Source organism: Triticum aestivum, chromosome 2A (genome assembly GCF_018294505.1).
Source record: "Triticum aestivum cultivar Chinese Spring chromosome 2A, IWGSC CS RefSeq v2.1, whole genome shotgun sequence".
Taxonomy (NCBI): domain Eukaryota; kingdom Viridiplantae; phylum Streptophyta; class Magnoliopsida; order Poales; family Poaceae; genus Triticum; species Triticum aestivum.
Window position 1 is genome coordinate 165,526,586 of NC_057797.1, and position 20,799 is coordinate 165,547,384.

The 20,799-nt window shown below is 50.2% G+C and overlaps 1 pseudogene; it reads left to right on the top strand.

Annotated features, from left to right (window-relative positions):
- The window catches only part of LOC123191605 (homeobox-leucine zipper protein ROC6-like), a 131,630-nt pseudogene that overhangs the window by 29,891 nt on the left and 80,940 nt on the right, over positions 1-20,799 (top strand).

Consider the following 20,799-nt stretch of genomic DNA (forward strand, 5'->3'; position numbering starts at 1 on the left):
TAAGGTGTTTTGGTGATTGATGACAATGCTTTTGCGGACTAATCGTGTGCCTTGAGTATCCCAGACGTTTCATCGCTAGGCACAAGCCGGTTTGGTGCCCCTCGAAGACTGTTAAAGACAGTGTCTTTTCTATGTTTCTTTTTGGTGGATTTGAGTCGTAGGAAAGCCGTACTATTAAGAGGGGGTCCGCGTCAGAAAGGTTTGGGTGGAATCATCACGTACATGTTTTCTTCCTTGTCCCCTCCTTTCCCTTGCACTTTGGAGCATCCTCCATTGATCCTCTTTTCCCTTGTCCTGACTGCTGTTGGTGGGCTTGCAGTAGTACCGCAGGCACCCGCGGTAGTACCGCAGGTGCCCACGGTAGTACCGCTCCTCTGGAGTCGCAGTACCATGGCCCCCAGGCCAAGTACCGCTCCTTCGCGGTAGTAGGGGCGGATGTAATTTTTTACATCCGCGCCACTGCGGTAGTACTGCATGCCTTGCGCGGTAGTACCGTGCGCGGCCTGGATCAGCTGCCAGGCGGTAGTACCGCTCCTCTGCGGTAGTATTGTGTCGGATTTTTTCTTCTTCCGTTTACCAGCGGAAGTAGGCACGGATTTATCTTTGTCCGTGCTCTTCCCAGGCTAGGGGTTTCCTGCCTTGCGGTAGTACCGCAAGGGGGAGCGGTAGTACCGCGCCCGCGGCAGTACCGCCCTCAGCTCTTGTGCTACAGGTCTGCCCTAGCTGCTGCTGCTGTGGTAGTACCGCGGGCCCGCATGGTAGTACCGCGTGGCCTTGCGGTAGTACCGCTTGTCAGCAAGCGGAAGTACCGTGTGGCCCTGCGGTAGTACCACTAGTCTGGGGCGGTAGTACCGCTGGTCGCGGGCTGGTAGGTGGATAACGGTTGGATTTTTGTCCTAAGCTATAAAAGGGGTGTCTTCTTCCTCTAGTTGACCACCTCTTCTAACACTAAGCTCCATTGTTGCTCTAAGCTCCATTTTCGCCCTATCTCACTCCCTAGCCAATCAAACTTGCTGATTTGCTCGGGAGTGGTTGAGAAGGCCCCGATATACACTTCCACCAAGAGAAATTTCATTCCCCCCACTAATCCCTTGCGGATCTTGTTACTCTTGGGTGTTTGAGCACCCTAGACGGTTGAGGTCACCGCGGAGCCATAGTCCATTGTGGTGAAGCTTCATGGTGTCATTGGGAGCCTCCAATTGAGTTGTGGAGATTGCCCCAACCTTGTTTGTAAAGGTTCGGTCGCCGCCTCCAAGGGCACCAATAGTGGAATCACGGCATCTCGCATTGTGTGAGGGCGTGAGGAGAATACGATGGCCCTAGTGGCTTCTTGGGGAACATTGTGCCTCCACACCGCTCCAACGGAGACGTACTTCCCCTCAAAGGGAAGGAACTTCGGTAGCACATCCTCGTCTCCACCGGCTCCACTCTTGGTTATCTCGCGCCTTTACTTGTGCAAGCTTATTTGTGATATATCTCTTGCTTGCTTGCGTTCCTATCTTTGTTGCATCATATAGGTTGCTCACCTAGTTGCATTTCTAGACAACCTACTTTGATGCAAAGTTTAAATTGTTAAAGAAAAGCTAAAAGTTGTTAGTTGCCTATTCACCCCCCTCTAGTCAACCATATCGATCCTTTCAATTGGTATCAGAGCCTCGTCTCTTTTTAAGGACTTTACCCTCCAAAGAGTATGGTTGATACCGTAGACGGTGTGGAGGGACACTCCGGTGTGAATCCGATCTCATCTACAAGCGATGGGGGAACCTCAGTCTCTCGTGAGGAGTTCAATGTGGCCTTGGAGACATTGAAAACCTCCATGACGACCGAGGTTGAAAGCATGTTTACTAAATTCCTTGAAGGGCTTAAACTATCCACCACACCGTTGAAAGTGGGTGATCCCACTGACAAGGTGACGGAAGCTATCTCCGACAAGGGGGAAGCTAGTAGTGAAAAGGCTCCTTCTTCTAGTGGTAAAAATGGCACCTGCATCTTTGCTCATGTGGAACCACCACTTGTTTATGGTGGACCGGTTCCTTCCACTCATTTGAATCATGCCGGTCCTCCCCCTAAGATTGTGAAAAATGAGGACTTTGATTCTTGGGTTTACCGCTTTAAGCGTAATTTAAATCATGTGAACACTAATCTTTGGAGAATCATTGAAGAAGGTTTCCATCCGCATGATCCAAGCAACTTCACTCCTCAAGAAGCCGCGGATAATCAATTCAATGAGAATGCTCTCTTCATCATTCAAGATGCAATTCCACCCGAAGATCTACCTCATCTTCGGCCCTTCGCCTTGGCCAAAGACGCATGGCTTTGTGTTGTCTCGCTCTACCCGGGAAGCGCAAGCATTCAATGCTCCAACTATGAAGTGGTGCAAGATGAAGCTGATGAGTTTGCAATGAAAGAAGATGAAGAACCTCGTGAGCTTTATCGGAGAGTAACCAAACTCGCGGTCTCACTCCGAGATCACAGGAGCAAGGACACGGATGACAATTGGATCAAGCGCAAATTCCTCAAGGCAATGATGCCTTACCACAAGGCCATGTCCTCCGTCATTCGTCAAATTCCGGACTTCCACACTTTGACCTCAAGCAAAGTGTTGGATGAGTTTGTGGCCATGAACATCTTGGACAAGACCGCCGACAATGCGGTGCTTCGTTCTCAAAGGGCAAAGAAGCCCAACCTTGCATTGAAGGCCAAGGTTTGCGTTGAAGAAGAAGAAGAGGAAGAAGAGGAAAGCAACCCCGAAGATACAAAGTATGCATATCATGAACACATGGCACTTCCTTCAAGGCAATTTTGGAGCAACAAAAACTCAAGGCCAAACTTAAAAAAAACAACTCAAGTGGCACGAAGAGCAAGCAACGTGTAAGGACTTGCTACAATTGTGGCAATGTGAGTCATTTTGTTGCGGAGTGCCCGTATGAGAAAAGGGAAGACAATGTGGCAAGCTCATCCAAAAGGACAAGGCCAGGTCATTCCCCAACAAGAGCAATTTCACCAAGAAGACTCCTCCCAAGGCATTGGTGGTACAAGAAGAGTACAATGAGGATGATGACGATGATGAAGATGGTGAGTCGGTTGCCATGGCCTCAGTTGCCATTGCGACGACTCCACGGGTGTCTCTCTTTGACTCACCCAATGAGAGCATCACCGCCAAGTGCCTCATGGCTAAAGCCATCAACAAGGTAACCCCCAACATCAAAACTACCATCATTAATCATCCTTCTTCGACGGATAGCATTGATGAACATGAGGGAGCTAATGTGGAGGTGAATGAGTTTGAGGCCTTTATGGGCAAACTCAAGGGTAAATCCAAGAAGCACTTTGTTGCTCTCTTGGAACTTGGTGAAGCCAATGACATGATCGAGGCTCACGAAGATACCATGTCTAAGATGGAAGGGCATAGTCGTGACTATGTCGATGAGATTTTGGATCTTTCCAATGCTCTTGAGGAAGAGCGTGGTCTTCGTTTGGCTCTTGAGGAGTCTCACAACGATGATCATGCTAAATTAAAGAAAGATTTTGATCATGCGCTTGTTGTTTCTCGTGTGCTAAACTCAGAGAAGGCAAAGCTTGGAGTTGATCTTGCTAGACTCAAAGAGGAGTTTGACATTCTCGACAAGGCTCACAAAGTCTTGAAGGGTGTTCATGCTACCCTCAAGGAGTCGCATGATCAACTCCAAGTGAAGCTAACCAAGGAGAAAGCCACATTTCCTCGTATGCTATTAATTTATAATGCAAATGCTACTAACCCTTGTTGTCAGCATGTGCATCTTATTGAGGAGAATGTTAAGTTGAAGAAGCAACTTGAGAAAGGCCTTGTATCTTGCATACAAGGGGAGAAGGACCTAAACGACCTTTTGAGAAATCAAAAGGAAGTTGTGGCCAAGGAGGGAATTGGGTTCGCATCCAACCCGAAGAACAAGAAGAAGGATAACAAGACCAAACGACCTCCTCCTCTCAAGCAAACTTTTGTGAAGGAGGGAGAGAGTGCTTCCAAGGAGAAAAAGAACAATGCGAAGGGTGGCGGTGTCAAAAAGGGCAATGCCACCCCTCCCATCAAAGCCGGCGACTTTAATCCTTCTTATGTGTTATGTCGTGCTAGTGATGGGCATGTTTATGCCAAATTTGTTGGTACTCCTCATGAGTACATTGAATGGTCTATTTGGGTTCCAAAGAACCTTGTTACTAACATCAAAGGATCCATTACAAAATGGGTACCTAAAACCAAGCATTGATCTCTTGTAGGTGTTTGCTTCCGGTGGGGGATCATGGTTGCTCGATAGCGGAGCTACAAATCATATGACCGGAAGCAAGGACTTGGTGGTGGACATGCAGAAGATTCCATCTGTGCCCACCAATGTCGAGTGGGGTGACGCCTCATCTTCTAAGGTATTGGGACTTGGCAAGGTAGTCATCTCTCATGATATCACGATCGAGAAGGTCATGCTTGTTGAGTCCCTTGCATACAATTTACTTTCCATTCGTCAACTTGCAATCATGGGCTTTGCCACTTTCTTTGATATTGATACCGTGGCCCTCTTGTGGAGCAAGACTCTTAAAGTAGCCTTTGTTGGGCATGTCGAGAACGGTCTATATGTGATTAACTTTTCGGAGCGACCCACTAAGACCGCGACATGCCTAATGGCTAAAGTTTATGTGGGATGGCTTTGGCATCGCCGTTTAGCCCATGTCAATATGAGATCTTTGCAAAGTCTTCTCAAGGGGGACCATGTCCGTGGACTAACAAATGTTAGTTTTGCCAAAGATCGTGCTTGCAGTGCTTGCATCAAAGGAAAGCTACATGAGAAGGCTCACCCTCCCACGACTATCATCTATTCAAAGAGGCCCTTGGAGCTCCTTCACTTGGTTCTCTTTGGACCTCCATCCTTTGATAGTCTTGGGGGTAGAAAGTACCGCTTGATGACTGTAGATGACTATTCAAGATACACTTGGGTATATTTCTTCAAGATGAAGAGTGAGACCCAACAAACCGTCATCGACTTTGCAAATGAATCTCAATGACAGCATAATACAAAGATCTTGACAATAAGAAGCAACAGCGGCTCCGAGTTCAAGAACTACACCTTGGATGAGTTTTTGAGTGATGAGGGAATCAAGCATCAATATTCCGCACCTTATACCCCTCAACAAAATGGTGTAGCGGAGAGGAAGAACCAGACGTTGATGGATGCGGCAAGGACCATGATGGCGGAGTTCAAGTCTCCCTACAACTTTTGGGCCGAAGCCATCAACACCGCGTGCCATGCATCTAATCGGCTCTACCTCCGCAAAGGCTTGGACAAGAGTCCATATGAGATACTCACCGGTAACAAGCCCAACCTCAAGTACTTCCGGGTGTTCGGGTGTAAGTGTTTCATTCTCAAGAAAGGTGTCCGTTTGTCTAAATTTGAGGCTAGAGCTCACGAGGGCATATTTGTTGGTGATGATACAAACTCTCATGCTTACCGTGTTCTCAATAAGTCCACGGGACTTATTAAGGAAACGTGTAATGTGGAGTTTGAAGAGAATAACGGCTCCCAAGTGGAGCAAAGTGGTACTTGTGATGTAGGTGATGAAATTCCTCCTCAAGACATAAGAAGAATGGGTGTTGGTCTTATCCTACCCATTAAGGAACCCCTTGTGGCCGAAGGAGAAGGACAATGCTTCCGAAGAACAAAGTGAGGGCCCTCAACCTCATGAACAAGACCAAGGGCAAGATCAATCTCAAGATGGTGCTATAACATCAAGTGATGCCCAAGGTCAAGTTCCCTCCTCCGAGAAAGTTCAACATCAAGAGCTTCCACGAGAACGAGAACAAGCTCAAGACAACGCTCAATATGATCAAGTGACCACTCCTCGTCTCACCCCCGAGGAGGAATCAGAGCGTCGTGCCGCCAAGGTTTCTTCCAAGCTCTCCACCAAGGATCATCTCATGAAAAATGTGCTTGGAAGCTTAAGAAAGGGGGTAAGCACTCGTAGACAATTAGCAAACTATTGTGAACATCACGCATTTGTCTCTTGTGTTGAGCCCCAAAAGGTCTATGAGGCGCTTGAAGATCCGGATTGGATCAATGCCATGCACGAAGAACTCAACAACTTTGAGCGCAAAAACGTGTAGAGATTGGTGCCAAGGCCGACAGTGAACCACAATGTCATTGGAACCAAGTGGATATTTAAGAACAAGCAAGATGCTCATGGGATTATCATTCGCAACAAGGCTCGCTTGGTAGCACAAGGCTACTCCCAAGTCGAGGGTATCAACTACGGTGAAACCTTTGCTCCCGTTGCTCGTCTTGAATCTATTCGCATGTTGATCGCATATGCTTCTCATCATAACTTTAAGTTACAACAAATGGATGTGAAGAGTGCTTTTCTTAATGGTCCTATTAATGAATTGTTTTATGTCAAGCAACCCCCCGGGTTCAAGGATCCCTACTTTCCCGATCATGTGTATCAACTCGATAAGGCACTCTATGGCCTTAAACAAGCCCCATGTGCATGGTATGACCACCTTACCGAGTTGTTACAAGACAATGGTTCTGAAGTTGGGCTAATCGACCCCACTCTTTTTACTAAGAAGGTCAAAGGGGAGTTGTTTGTGTGCCAATTATATGTTGATGATACTATCTTTGGTTCCCCTAACAAAGCTTTCAATGAGGAATTTGCCGCTCTCATGACCTCAAAGTTCAAGATGTCTTCCATGGGAGAGTTGAAGTTCTTTCTCGGGTTCGAAGTGAAGGAAAGGAGAGAAGGGACCTTCATCAACCAAGCCAAATACACTCAAGACATGCTTAAGAGATTCAAGCTAAGTGATGTCAAGTCGGCGTCCACTCCCATGCCCACCAAGTGTCAACTTGACATTGATCCTAATGGTAAAGCGGTGGATCAAAAGGTATATCGCTCCATGATTGGCTCCTTGCTTTACCTTTGTGCATCTAGACCGGATATCATATTGAGTGTGGGAATTTGTGCATGGTTTCAAGCTGCACCTAAGGAAAGTCACTATGTGGCAGTCAAACGAATCTTTCAATATTTGGCTCATACCCCAAAACTTTGGCTTATGGTACCCAAGAGGAGCAAACTTCAAGCTTGTAGGTTACTGGGACTCGGATTGGGCGGGAGACAAAGTGGATGGGAAGTCCACTTCCGGAGGGTGCCAATTCCTTGGTTGCTCTTTGGTAAATTGGTCTTCCAAAAAGCAAAGTTGTGTGTCTCTCTCGTCCACCGAAGTGGAGTATGTAGCGGCCGGTAGTTGTTGTGCACAAATCTTATGGATGAGGCAAACTTTAAAGGATTACGGTGTCATTTGTGACAAAGTGCCTGTCGGTGTCAAAACCGGCGGATCTCGGGTAGGGGGTCCCGAACTGTGCGTCTAGGCCGGATGGTAACAGGAGGCAATGAACACTTTGTTTTACCCAGGTTCGGGCCCTCTCGATGGAGGTAATACCCTACTCCTGCTTGATTAATATTGATGATATGGGTAGTACAAGAGTAGATCTACCACGAGATCAAGGAGGCTAAACCCTAGAAGCTAGCCTATGGTATGATTGTTGTGTATGGAGTTGATTGCCTACGGACTACAACCCTCCGGTTTATATAGACACCGGATAGGGTTAGGGTTACATAAAGTCGGTTATAATGGTAGGAGATCTCGAATATCCGCATCGCCAAGCTTGCCTTCCATGCCAAGGAAAGTCCCATCTGGACACAGGACGAACTCTTCAATGTTGTATCTTCATAGTCCAGGAGTCTGGCTGAAGGTATAGTCCGGCTACCCGAACACCCCCTAATCCAGGACTCCCTCAGTAGCCCCTGAACCAGGCTTCAATGATGGCGAGTCCAGCACGCAAATTGTCTTCGGCATTGCAAGGCGGGTTCCTCCTCCAAGTTCTTCGTAGAAGATTGTAAACACCAATAGTAGTGTCCGGCTCTGCAAAATAAGCTTCCACATATCGCCATAGAGAGAATAATATTAACACAAATCAAATCTGCTGACGTATTCTGCAGTGCGCCATCACACTACAACCAAGTCCTTTACTCGAATTGTTTTTACTTTTCCACCTCAGCATGTTTTGCGAGGCGGTTTCCTTGGCACGTCTTGTCAAAGTAGAGATCGTGTAACCCCCTTACGGGATTCTCATCAATATGGACGTGGGTAACCCTGACTGCGCCATTTATCACGGCGCTTGGGAGGCAAGCGAGTTTTACTAGGTTGGTGGGGACGCACAACCGCATCCGCCCATATAAGGGGATAAGGATCCACCTTTTTACCTACGCCTTCTTCCTCCTTTGCCTATCCATCTCCTGCGCACTCGAGCTCCAGCGCCCAACCCCGCACTTCCCACCTCAACCTTCTCCAGCAATGTCCGGAGCGGGAGGCAAGTGGATGGTCTCCTCCGTCACGGAGGGCCATGTCAAAAAGCTAAGGAAGGCCAGATACTTGTCCAAAGACATCGCGCACTGGCTTCCCGAGGAGGGGCAGCTTCTCCCCACCCCAAGGCCCCATGAGAGGGTAGTATTCCTTCCCCACTTCCTCCGCAGACTGGGTTTTCCACTCCACCCATTTGTCCGGGGGCTCATGTTTTACTATGGCCTGGATTTCCACGATCTGGCCCCAAACCTCGTCCTCAACATCTCGGCATTTATCGCCGTGTGCGAGGCCTTCCTCCGCATCCGCCCCCATTTCAGCCTCTGGCTCAAGACCTTCAACGTCAAGCCCAAGGTGGTGCGCGGCAGCCAGGCGGAGTGCGGAGGCGCCATGGCAGGCAAGATGGCCAACGTCCTATGGCTCGAGGGCTCCTTCGTGGAGACCCTGAAGGGGTGGCAATCGTGGTGGTTTTACATCACCGAGCCGTGCGAATCGAAACGGATCGCAGCCCCCGAGTTCCGATCCGGACCCCCCACGCGGCTTATGTCCTGGAAAGAGACGGGCCTATCATGGGGTGACGAAAAAGAGGTGACCGGATTGCAAACATGCATCCAGTCCCTGGTGAGCAAGCCAATCTGGCTTGTTAATGTAATCCAGGTTATGCTCATCCGCCGGATCCTCCCGTGCCAACAACGGGATTTTAATCTGTGGGAGTTCGTCCCGGCGCAGCACCAAACCCTTAACAGGCTCTTCGACACGACGTATGAAGACGTCTGGAGGGTGCTAACCAAAGGCGCCGAGGCTCCCACATCCGCTTCCGAGGACCGCGGATACAGCTCGCAGCGTCACGCTAGCGAGGTAAGCCATTTTCACCTTTTACAGGATGTTAAGTTTTTTCATAGTTTGACTCTATGCAGGATCTAAGCTCCCTTACCTTTGACAGGCTTGGCGGGCGAAGTCCGGATCGATTAACTGTCCGGCTCCCTTGCCCGAAGACCCAGCCCCCGCTCTACTAGCGAAGCTACTGGTTCCGGCACCTTATGTGGTGCCGGAGAAGAAGGCCAAGAAGAAGAAGGCCACGGGGACTCGAAAGAGTTTCGGCATATGGTGGTGTCGGACTCGTCGTCCGACGAGTCTGAGACACACCCCTCCCGTGGAGATGAGGAGGAGGAAGAAGAAACCTCTCCCCCTCCAGCGAGGGGAGGCAAGAAGAGGAAGGCTGCCCCAGTAGGGGGGGCCGAAGGGTCCAAGAAGAGGAAAACCCCTCCGCCGGACTATGCCCCTGTCGCCAATGAGGACGAAGAGGAGTGGCCGGACAGGACCAGGCGTCCAGCGAAGTCGTAAGTGTTCAGATACCAGAGTAACTCATGATATTCCTTTTGTTGCACAGCTTTCCCTAACGTTGAATATAATCATGCAGCCCGCCCCGGGCCGAACTCAACGAGTCGTCGAGCGGCTCCCTGGATTCATCGGACGTGAACTAAGTTCCGCCCGCTGTCTCCCCCTGCACTGTGGATGACGCCGAAGTGGCGTCACAACGAGCTCCGGGGCAGGAGGAGGTGGTCCTGGAGGAGACGCAAGGCGACCTCCCGGACTCCAGGAGTAAAGGGGACAAGACCCCCCAGGGCTCCAAGTCCGGCTTTGTGCCGGACACCGCGCCAGAATCTTCAACAGTTCCGGACCGCAGTAAGCGAACTCCTTCCAAGAGGAGCAAGCCTTCTGAGCCGGCGGCCTCCGTCCAACCGGAGGTGCCGGGCAATCTGCTCGAGGTGCTTGACGGCGCCTCCATCAACGAGGAGCACCGTACTATTATGAGTACGGTGATCCAGAAGGTTCAGTCCGCCAAGAGCGGACTGAGTGAAGCTTGTGCTAGCCTCCTAACAGGCTTCGAGGTAAGTAAAAGATATGTAAAAATATTACCACATAGACAGTAGCCCCTGATGCTCTGTTTGGCGTTCAGAAAGAGTCAATATGCGTATGCAGGCTTCGCTGCTAGCCACCGCCGCACTGACTGCGGAGGTGGGTGCCCTGAAACAGGGACTCGAGCGGACCGAGCAAGAGCTCGGCCTTGCCAAGCGGCAGCTCGAGGAAAAAGAAGGTAGGAAATACCTTACAAAAAAAGTGCCTATAGAGAGGCATGATTGCAAAAAATAACAGGATTGCACTGCTTATTATAGGGGCCACGACTGAGGTGGCGACCCTCAAGCAGGCGCTGTCCGAGGCCGAAAAGAAAACGGCCGCGGAGCGCACCGAGCGAGAGAAACTTGGGGCTCAGGTCGGCGAGGTGCAGCAAGAGGTTCAGGCTCTCATGAAAAAACATGAGAGTTTGGAGCTTGAGTCAAAGACCCAAGCGTCTGAGCTCGCGGTGGCCCTTGAGACTGCCAAGTCTGCCAAGGCCGAAGCCCAAAAGGCCCTCCAAGAGTTGGAGGAGATGAAGAAGATAGCAGCGGGTAAGGCATTCTTTATGCAAAGCAGAAATATAAAAGTAAACTACTTGTTACTTACCCGAATTCGGAGCTCTCCTGGGGCGTTCGCAGATCTTCCCCGCAGCGTATCCGACGCCGCCGCATTCTACCGAGCTGAAGAGGGCAGCTCGACGGAGAAGGTGTTCTCGTCTCAGTATGCTGAGGCCGGACACCCTGTGCCCTTGAGCGACCAGCTGAAACAGCTGGTCGAGCTCCACAAGGCGGCCGAATAGGCCATGAAAGGCTTCATAGTTCGGCTGTGGCCCGGAGAGGCCCTGCCTGGGAGCTACTTCGGGCTGGTGCGGCGGCTGGTGGAGGCCTGTCCACGGCTCGAGGTCATCAAGCGCTCCGTCTGCATCGAAGGTGCCCGTAGGGCCCTTGCCCGTGCAAAGGTGCACTGGGGTAAGCTAGATGGTGAAAAGCTTGTGAGGGATGGGCCGCCGTCGAGGAAGGAGCATCGCAAGACCGAGAACTATTACAAGGATGTTCTTGTAGGTGCCCGCCTTGTGGTGGATGAATGTACCAAGGATGTAATTTTTAAATAAACTCGCCCGTTTTTATCCTGTGCACTGAAAACTTGTTCATATGTGCTAAGCAATGCTTATTGAATTTAAAATATTATTTTCTGTGCGGCCGTTTATCAAAAATTGAGAGATGGCCAGTCGTCGGCTTCTGCCCCATGCCACTAGTGCTGGGGTGTTCGGTGATAAACCTGAGCGCTCTTTTTCCCATGTTTGGGTCCTTCGAGGGAGGCGCTCAGCACGACGAACCAGGCAATTAGACTATAATGCTTGAACACTCTCACTTAGCCATAGAACTTTATAATTTTAAATTTCGGCGAAGCCCCTAGTTCGGAAGACCGAGTTCGGGGCGCTATCCATGCCTTGGCCGGACAAATCCGGCTCCTCGCTCGAAGCGGCATAAGTCTTTAGGGACTCGAAAAACCTCTCGAACAGCGACCGGTCTCTCGCCTCACCATGACAGTCAGTTTTAGCTTTCTCCACTGAGGTGCTTAACCCAGCTCAACCGGGGCACAATCGCAGTGGTTCTCCTAGTGCTACCTTAGCCGATAGAGCGGAACGTAAGGCACCAAAACATAGGAGCCGGGCAAACCCAACTATTGACCCAAATCATGATTCGGAGCCGATGCATATAGTGCTATAAGTTCGGGGTGCCGCACTTGTGAAAGTGTACGGACTTCTCACACCATATTAAAGGGTACTGAAGCCCCTGGCGTACTTGCCGTACCACAGTGTACGGGTGCGACATGTCATTAATGAACATATATAAAAGAGAGTAATGCAGAAAATAGACAAAAGCTATGCATTGTTTATAGAGAGGCTATTTATCAAAGCCGAACGATACAAGTAGTGCGATAAGCAAAAAGATGTTGGACTATTCAGTATGTCCTGACCAGGGGGAGGCCGCGGAATTGCATTTAAAACAGGTATACTGCTTGTAACAGAGACCACCTGGTAGTTCCATAATGCGGCATGGCTTGTCTGCCTCCCTAGATCTTGCGTCATTTGTGCGGCAGTCGAGTTGCCGAACAGGTCGTCCGAAGTATGGAGTCCTGAAAGTAAGAAAAAATTAAAAAAGAATCCGGCAGCCCCTAGTACGTTTTAAGCCGTATTTTGGGCGTGCCGTTATTGTGCCCCTTCCCCTGTGCCCATGGTATTTCAAAGGGTGTAGTTATGTACGCGAGGTACTGGTTTTGCTATGTCGCGAAAGCTGGGGTTGGGGCCGCATTGCTACGCTTGCTCAGAGTGTGCCAGGCGGTCCTGCTGTGGGTTACTCCAGGCGCGCTTGGCAGTGTCTGGCTTTTTAATGGCCGGACTGGAGAATTGCCTGAGAAGGCTACTTTGTACCTCTGCTGCGAGAGCCGCCGTGTGCTCCTCCGTACGGAGGGAGCGTTCGGTGTTTCCGTTGACCGTAATTACTCCTCGAGGGCCTGGCATCTTGAGATTGAGATATGCGTAGTGCGGCACCACATTGAATTTTGCGAATGCGGTTCGTCCGAGCAGGGCGTGATAGCCACTGCGAAACGGGACTATATCGAAGATTAACTCTTCGCTTCGGAAATTGTCCGGGGATCCGAAGACCACGTCAAGTGTTACTGAGCCTGTACAGTTGGCTTCTACACCTGGTATAACGCCTTTAAAGGTCGTTCTTGTGGGCTTAATCCTTGAGGGATCTATGCCCATTTTCCGCACTGTATCCTGATAAAGCAGGTTCAGGCTACTGCCGCCGTCCATGAGGACTCTTGTGAGATGAAATCCGTCGATTATTGGGTCGAGAACCAATGCGGCGAAGCCGCCATGACGGATGCTAGTGGGATGGTCCCTTCGATCAAAAGTGATCGGGCAGGAGGACCATGGGTTGAACTTTGGGGCGACTGGCTCTATCACGTATACGTCCCGTAGCGCACGCTTCCGCTCCCGCTTGGGAATGTGGGTTGCGTATATCATGTTCACCGTCCGCACTTGTGGGGGAAAGCCCTTCTGTCCATTGTTGTTCGGCGGCTTGGGCTCCTCGTCGTCGCTGTGCAGCCCCTTGTCTCTGTTTTTGGCCCTTAACTTGCCTGCCTGCTTGAACACCCAACAATCCCTGTTAGTGTGATTGGCTGGCCTTTCGGGGGTGCCATGTATCTGGCACAAGCGATCGAGTATTCGGTCCAAACTGGACGGGTCCTGAGTATTCTTTTTGAATGGCTTTTCCGCTGACCGGATTTATAGCCTTTGAATCCGGCATTGACTGCCGTGTCTTCATTGCTGTTGCTGTTAACGCAGCGTTTTTGCTTATTCCGATGTATCCTGCCACTTTTGTCCTTGGTATCCGAATTACCAGGGTTCTTTGATCAGTTGTTACTGCGAGCTAGCTAGCTGTCTTCTCCCGCGCAAAAGCGGGTCATGAGTGTCGTGAGGGCTGCCATGGATTTCGGCTTTTCCTGTCCCAGGTGCCGGGCAAGCTACTCGTCACGGATGTTATGCTTGAAGGCTGCTAGGGCCTCTGCATCCGGACAGTCGACTATCTGGTTTTTCTTTGTTAGGAACCGTGTCCAGAATTGTCTGGCCGATTCTTCTGGCTGCTGAATTATGTGGCTTAAGTCGTCAGCATCCGGCGGTCGCACGTATGTGCCCCGGAAGTTGTCGAGGAATGTGGCTTCTAGGTCCTCCCAAGAACCGATTGAGTCTGCTGGCAAGCTGTTAAGCCAATGCCGAGCCGGTCCTTTAAGTTTGAGCGGGAGGTATTTGATGGCGTGTAGATCATCGCCGCGTGCCATGTGGATGTGAAGGAGATAATCCTCGATGCATACCACCGGGTCTGTTGTGCCATCGTATGATTCGATGTTTACGGGTTTGAAACCCTCTGGGATTTTATGATCCATTACTTCATTCGTGAAGCATAGCGGGTGTGCGGCGCCTCTGTACTGGGCTATATCACAACGCAGCTCGGAAGAGCTATGTCTGTTGTGTTCGGCCCAGCCGGATTTGTTGTATCCGGCGTGAAGATCATTATCACATGCTATAGGGCGCCTGCGTGATCCGTAGATCGATCTTGTTTGTCTTGCCTTATCTTCCAGTATGTCTCGTAGGTCGGGCGCATTTTCCCGTGCCTTAGTTGAGCGGCGTCGGGGCATGGCTTGGGTGGAGGGCTGAGAGGCCTCTCTGTCGCGGCCGCGAGGTGGCCGGTCTGCCATGTCATGCGCTGGTGATGTAGGTGCTTCCTCCTCTGATCGGGGTAGCGGCCTGCGCTTCGGGTAACTCTTGGAGGGGCGTTCGAGTTCATACTCTTCGGCCGCAAGGACTTCAGTCCATCTGTCAGCTAGCAAATCTTGGGCAGCTTTAAGCTGTTGCTGCTTTTTCTTAAGGCTGCTTGCCGTGGCTAAAAGCCTGCATTTAAAACGCTCTTGTTCGGCGGGGTCTGATGGTATGACGAATTCATCGTCATCGAGGCTTGCCTCGTCTTCGGAAGGAGGCGTATAGTTATCATCCTCGACCTCTCGGTCTGCCGCTCTCTCATGAGGGTTGGCTTCTCCATCTTCCTGTGCCGAATCTTGCTGAGGTGGGTGTTCTTCGGCGTTATCCGGGGTAGTATTATTTCCCGTGCTGGAATCACCGTTTTTGCTTTGGCGGGATTTAGAGCGGCGCCGCTGACGCCGACGCTTCGGCTGTTTCTTGGGGGCGTCACCCCCCACTGTTCCATCGCCATCTCCATCTTTTGGAGTGTCCACCATATATATGTCATATGACGAGGTGGCCTTCCAGCGCCCTACAGGTGCTGGTTCCTATTCATCTCCTACATCGTCGTCCATGCCGTCGATGTCTTCGGAGCTGAAGTCAAGCATGTCGGTTAGATCGTCGACAGTGGCTACAAAGTGGGTGGTGGGTGGGCTTTGAATTTCCTCATCGTCCGTATTCCACCCTCGCTGACCGTAGTCCGGCCAGGGCTCTCCTGATAAAGAGAGAGACTTAAGAGAATTCAGGATGTCGCCAAAAGGCGAATGCTGAAAGATGTCTGCGGTGGTGAACTCCATTATCGGCGCCCAATCGGATTCGATTGACAGGGGCGGGGGGTTCGGAGTCCAGGGTGGAGTTCGGATCCTCGGAGTCACGGATAGTGCAGAGTGCGGGGCTAGCGTTTGGCTCGATCGCCTCTGAGATCGCAGCCCCTGAGGTAGCATCCAACCGCTGATCCTCGATCGGCGTAGTAGGCTCCGAATCAATGGTCGAAACCGATGCATATGCGGCCTCCAAGGCGCTGTTCGGTGGCAGAGCTATATCATGCCCATCGAGACAGTGCAGCGCGCTTGGCTGTGGCTCGAATCCGTCGAAGATCAAGTCTCCGCGGATGTCGGCCATGTAGTTTAAACTTCCAAACCTGACCTGATGGCCAGGGGCGTAGCTTTCGATCTGCTCCAGGTGGCCGAGCGAATCGACCCGCAGAGCGAAGCCGCCGAAGACGAAGATCTGTCCGGGGAGAAAAGTCTCACCCTGGACCGTATCGTTGTTGATGATCGAAGGAGCCATCGGGCCTAAAGGCGACGACACAGAGGAATTCTCAATGAAAGCACCAATGTCGGTGTCAAAACCGGCGGATCTCGGGTAGGGGGTCCCGAACTGTGCGTCTAGGCCGGATGGTAACAGGAGGCAGGGAACACTTTGTTTTACCCAGGTTCGGGCCCTCTCGATGGAGGTAATACCCTACTACTGCTTGATTAATATTGATGATATGGATAGTACAAGAGTAGATCTACCACGAGATCAAGGAGGCTAAACCCTAGAAGCTAGCCTATGGTATGATTGTTGTGTATGGAGTTGATTGCCTACGGACTACAACCCTCCGGTTTATATAGACACCGGATAGGGTTAGGGTTACATAAAGTCGGTTATAATGGTAGGAGATCTCGAATATCCGCATCGCCAAGCTTGCCTTCCACGCCAAGGAAAGTCCCATCCGGACACATGACGAAGTCTTCAATCTTGTATCTTCATAGTCCAGGAGTCCGGCTGAAGGTATAGTCCGGCTACCCGAACACCCCCTAATCCAGGACTCCCTCAGTGCCTCTTTGGTGTGACAATGAAAGTGCCATCAAGATTTCTCTCAACCCGGTGCAACACTTCAAGACGAAGCATATTGAGATTCAGTATCACTTCATCCGGGATCACATTAGGCGAGGGGAGATCGAGCTCAACTATGTCAACACTCATGATAACCCTGCAAATATTTTCACGAAGCCGTTGGATGAAGCAAGATTTCGCGAGTTAAGGCATGAGCTAAATATCATTGATTCGAGCAATATTGCTTGAACCCTTGCACACCCTACCATACTCAACTTGTTGTCTTGTTTAGATGTAGGCATGGACATAGGGGGAGTGTTGTTCTCTCAATGAATTCTCCCTCCCCCCATTATGCATAAATTGATCAAGTCTTTCACATTAGCCATGTTTGATGCTACTTGTGCTTCAAAGACGAGTTTTGGTCATGGGCCCAAGGATAATTCTTCACGGTGCCATACCAATTGACTCAAACATAGGTGGCTCCGGCCACCACCCTCTCGTTGGAGAGGTTGTGTCTCGTGGTCGTCTCTTGTTGTCTTTTTGCCCTTTCTTCTCCTTGTGTTTGAGCTTGTTGGGTGGTGTGGTGTTCGTTTGAAGTTTCTGTGTGAAGACCACTCTTTCTCTTGTGTTGAAAATGTGCTTCTTCTTGAGCTCACGGTACTACCGCGGCCTGCCACGGTACTACCGTGCGTGGAGTGTACGGTACTACCAGCCCAACGCGGTACTACCGCCTGGGGAAGCGATACTACCGCTTTGGTGCGGTCCTTCCGCCCAAGCGGTACTACCGCACTGTTGGAGGCACGTGGGGATAAGGACGGGAACAGGGGGGGTTCTAACTTCCCCATACCCATTCGTCAGTTTCCCCCACTTCGTCTCTCTCTCTCTCGCTCAAGAACGGGGCCGGAGTCCCTCACCGGATCTCCGTCTCCGGCTGCTCTCTTTGGATTCCGACCTATGGGATCGTTCCCCACCACTTCCTCTTGCCATGGACCAAGGTTTTTCCCCAAATCCCTCTCTTTCTTGTTGGTTCTCTTGTCTCTAGGTTTTTGGGGAGATGCTTGTGTTCTTGAGATTTTAGGCCAAATCTTTGCAAGAGAAGGTTGTAGGAGAGTAGTGTTGCGTAGACATTTTACTTGATATATTGTCCCGTGGTAGATGTGATCAACCGTAGTTCCGCCATGGTTTCGCGTGTCTTCTCAGATTCAAAAGTATGCTCAGATCTGACGTGGTGCGATACTACCGTGCCTCTGATGCGGTACTACCGCTTGTTCGGTGCGGTACTACCGCACGTTCTGTGGCACTAAGGTCTTACTACCGCTCCAAGCCACGGTACTACCGTATCCTCACATGGTACTACCGCAACTAGGAGCGGTACTAAAATCTTAGTACTGCATGACCAGGCAGCAGTACCGTTGTTGTCCCATCTTCCTTGTGGCATTTATCCCGTATGATTTCCACCTGTTTCCTTTGCTTTGTCGTGGTCTTTGCATTGATTCTTCTCGCTCTTTGAGTGTGTTTTATCTTGTGTCTTATGTGGTCGCTCTCGCCGTTCCAATCCCAATCGTGACACTGGCTCCAAGCGACTGCGCAATCCTCAAGATGAAGCACCAGAGGGCTCCAATGCCCCCAAGCGCAATGTCAAGACCACTGCCAGCAAGCAAAAGGAACCTGCTAAGGGCATGGACGAGATTCCCCTCACTGAGTACATCGAACGCCGAAAGATCAACCCTTATGTGAATGCTCGTGCTATCCTCAGAGGCACTGAGTTGTTTTGGACCAAGCAGCAGGCTCTCATTTATCTGGATGTAATCAAGAACAAGCAAAACACCTATGTGGATGTCAAGTGGATAGACATGAATCACATGAGGAAGGACAAGTTTCGTGACTACTTTGGAGAAGCTTTGGATTTGGTGGAGCAGTTTGGTATTGAACATGTGATCTCTTTCCACCTTGACTATGATCCTGAGCTTATCTGTCAGTTCTTTGCCTCAGTTCACTTTCACCCCGGGGATGAGCGGAGGATGACCTGGATGACCAGTGGCCGTCAGTTGTCTGCTACCTGGAAGGAGTTCATGGGTCTGCTCCAAGTTCCTAATGACGGGCTTCACACACCCATTGGTGTTCGCCCCCACGCCAATTCTGAGTCTGCTAACAAGAACTTGCTTCAACCGTACTATGTTGAGAAGGTGCTTCCCAGCGGCAAGTCGACTTGGGTGTTGAACTCTTTTCTGGATATCATGCATTGCATCTTCCGCAACACTTTGTTCCCTTGCATTGGCGACGAGGACAGGGTTCATTCCTATCTGGTGGACATGATGCTCCTATGCGCGGAGGCACGTTCGTCTCAGACTCAGCCACTTGATGTCTCACACATCATGTGGTGTGAGCTTCGGTTTGCGTTGTACACTCGCAAGGTACCTATCTATGGACCATACATGTTTCTGTTGATCTCCACAACTAGGGAGAAGATGTACCCTGGTGATGAGTTCCTTGCTCCAGACTGGATTCAGCATGAGTCCATCAGTCTCCGCGTCAAGCCCAACTAGGCCAACACTACTACTCGTGCTGAGGTGTCTGCTGCTAGGAGGGCTGTTGGTGAGGAGGAGGCTGGTGCAGAGGATGTTGCCGAGGACCATGCTGCTAGGTCTTCCCCACCTTCCTCTGAGCCGTCGTGGGCCAAGAAGTTGAAGGACAAGATGAATACTCTCTTCTGCATGCAGGCAAAGGGGCAGTGCAGGATGCACGTGGCATCCAAGGAGAATCGCCGCCGCGACAAGAAGGTCATGAGGCTCTTTGGAGAGGATGTCTCTTGCGATTTTAAGGATGCCATCACGCCAAAGGCTGCATGGATGGCGAAGCAAGGTTTCAAGTGGACTAGTTCTGAGGAGGACATCGAGGAGACCGTCCCCGCCGCCGAGTCTGACGAGGAGCATTGGGATGATTTCTCTGCCTGAGCCACTGCTACCTCTTGAGCTTGCGTTGATTTTCCCCGAAGAAGAAGGGATGATGCAGCAGAGTAGCGTAAGTATTTCCCTCAGTTTTTGAGAACCAAGGTATCAATCCAGTAGGAGGCCATGCTCAAGTCCCTCGTACCTGCACAAAACGATAGCTACTCGCAACCAACGCGATTAGGGGTTGTCAATCCCTTCACGGTCACTTACGAGAGTGAGATCTGATAGATATAATATTTTTGGTATAAAATGCAAAGTAAAAAGTAAAGGCAAAGTAAAAAAGCAAAACAAGATTAAAGTGATGGAGATTGATATGATGAGAATAGACCCGGGGGCCATAGGTTTCACTAGTGGCTTCTCTCAAGAGCATAAGTATTCTACGGTGGGTGAACAAATTACTGTTGAGCAATTGACAGAATTGAGCATAGTTATGAGAATATCTAGGCATGATCATGTATATAGGCATCACGTCCGTGACAAGTAGACCGAAACGATTCTGCATCTACTACTCTTACTCCACTCATCGACCGCTATCCAGCATGCATCTAGAATATTAAGATAAAAACAGAGTAACACCTTAAGCAAGATGACATGATGTAGAGAGATAAATTCATAAAATATGAAATAAACCCCATCTTGTTATCCTCAATGGCAACGATGCGATACGTGCCTTGCTGCCCGTTCTGTCACTGGGAAAGGACACCACAAGATCGATCCCAAAGCTAAGCACTTCTCCCATGGCAAGAACTACCAATCTAGTTGGCCAAACCAAACGGACAATTCGAAGAGACTTGCAAAGATAACCAATCATACATAAAAGAATTCAGAGAAGATTCAAATATTATTCATAGATAGACTTGATCATAAACCCACAATTCATCGGTCTCAACAAACACACCGCAAAAAGAAGATTACATCGAATAGATCTCCACAAGAGAGGGGGAGTGTCGGTGTCAAAACCGGCGGATCTCAGGTAGGGGGTCCCGAACTGTGCCTCTAAGGTGGATGGTAACAGGAAGCAGGGGACACAATGTTTTACCCAGGTTCAGGCCCTCTTAATGGAGGTAAAACCCTACGTCCTGCTTGATTAATATTGATGATATGGGTAGTACAAGAGTAGATCTACCATGAGATCAGAGAGGCTAAACCCTAGAAGCTAGCCTATGGTATGATTGTTTGTTGTCCTATGGACTAAAACCCTCTGGTTTATATAGACACCGGAGAGGGCTAGGGTTACACAAGGTCGGTTGCAAAGGAAGAGATATACATATCCGTATTGCCTAGCTTGCCTTCCATGCCAAGTAGAGTCCTATCCGGATACGAGACGAAGTCTTTAATCTTATATCTTCATAGTCCAACAGTCCGGCCAAAGGATATAATCCGGCTGTCCAGAGACCCCCTAATCCAGGACTCCCTCAGTAGCCCCTGAACCAGGCTTCAATGAC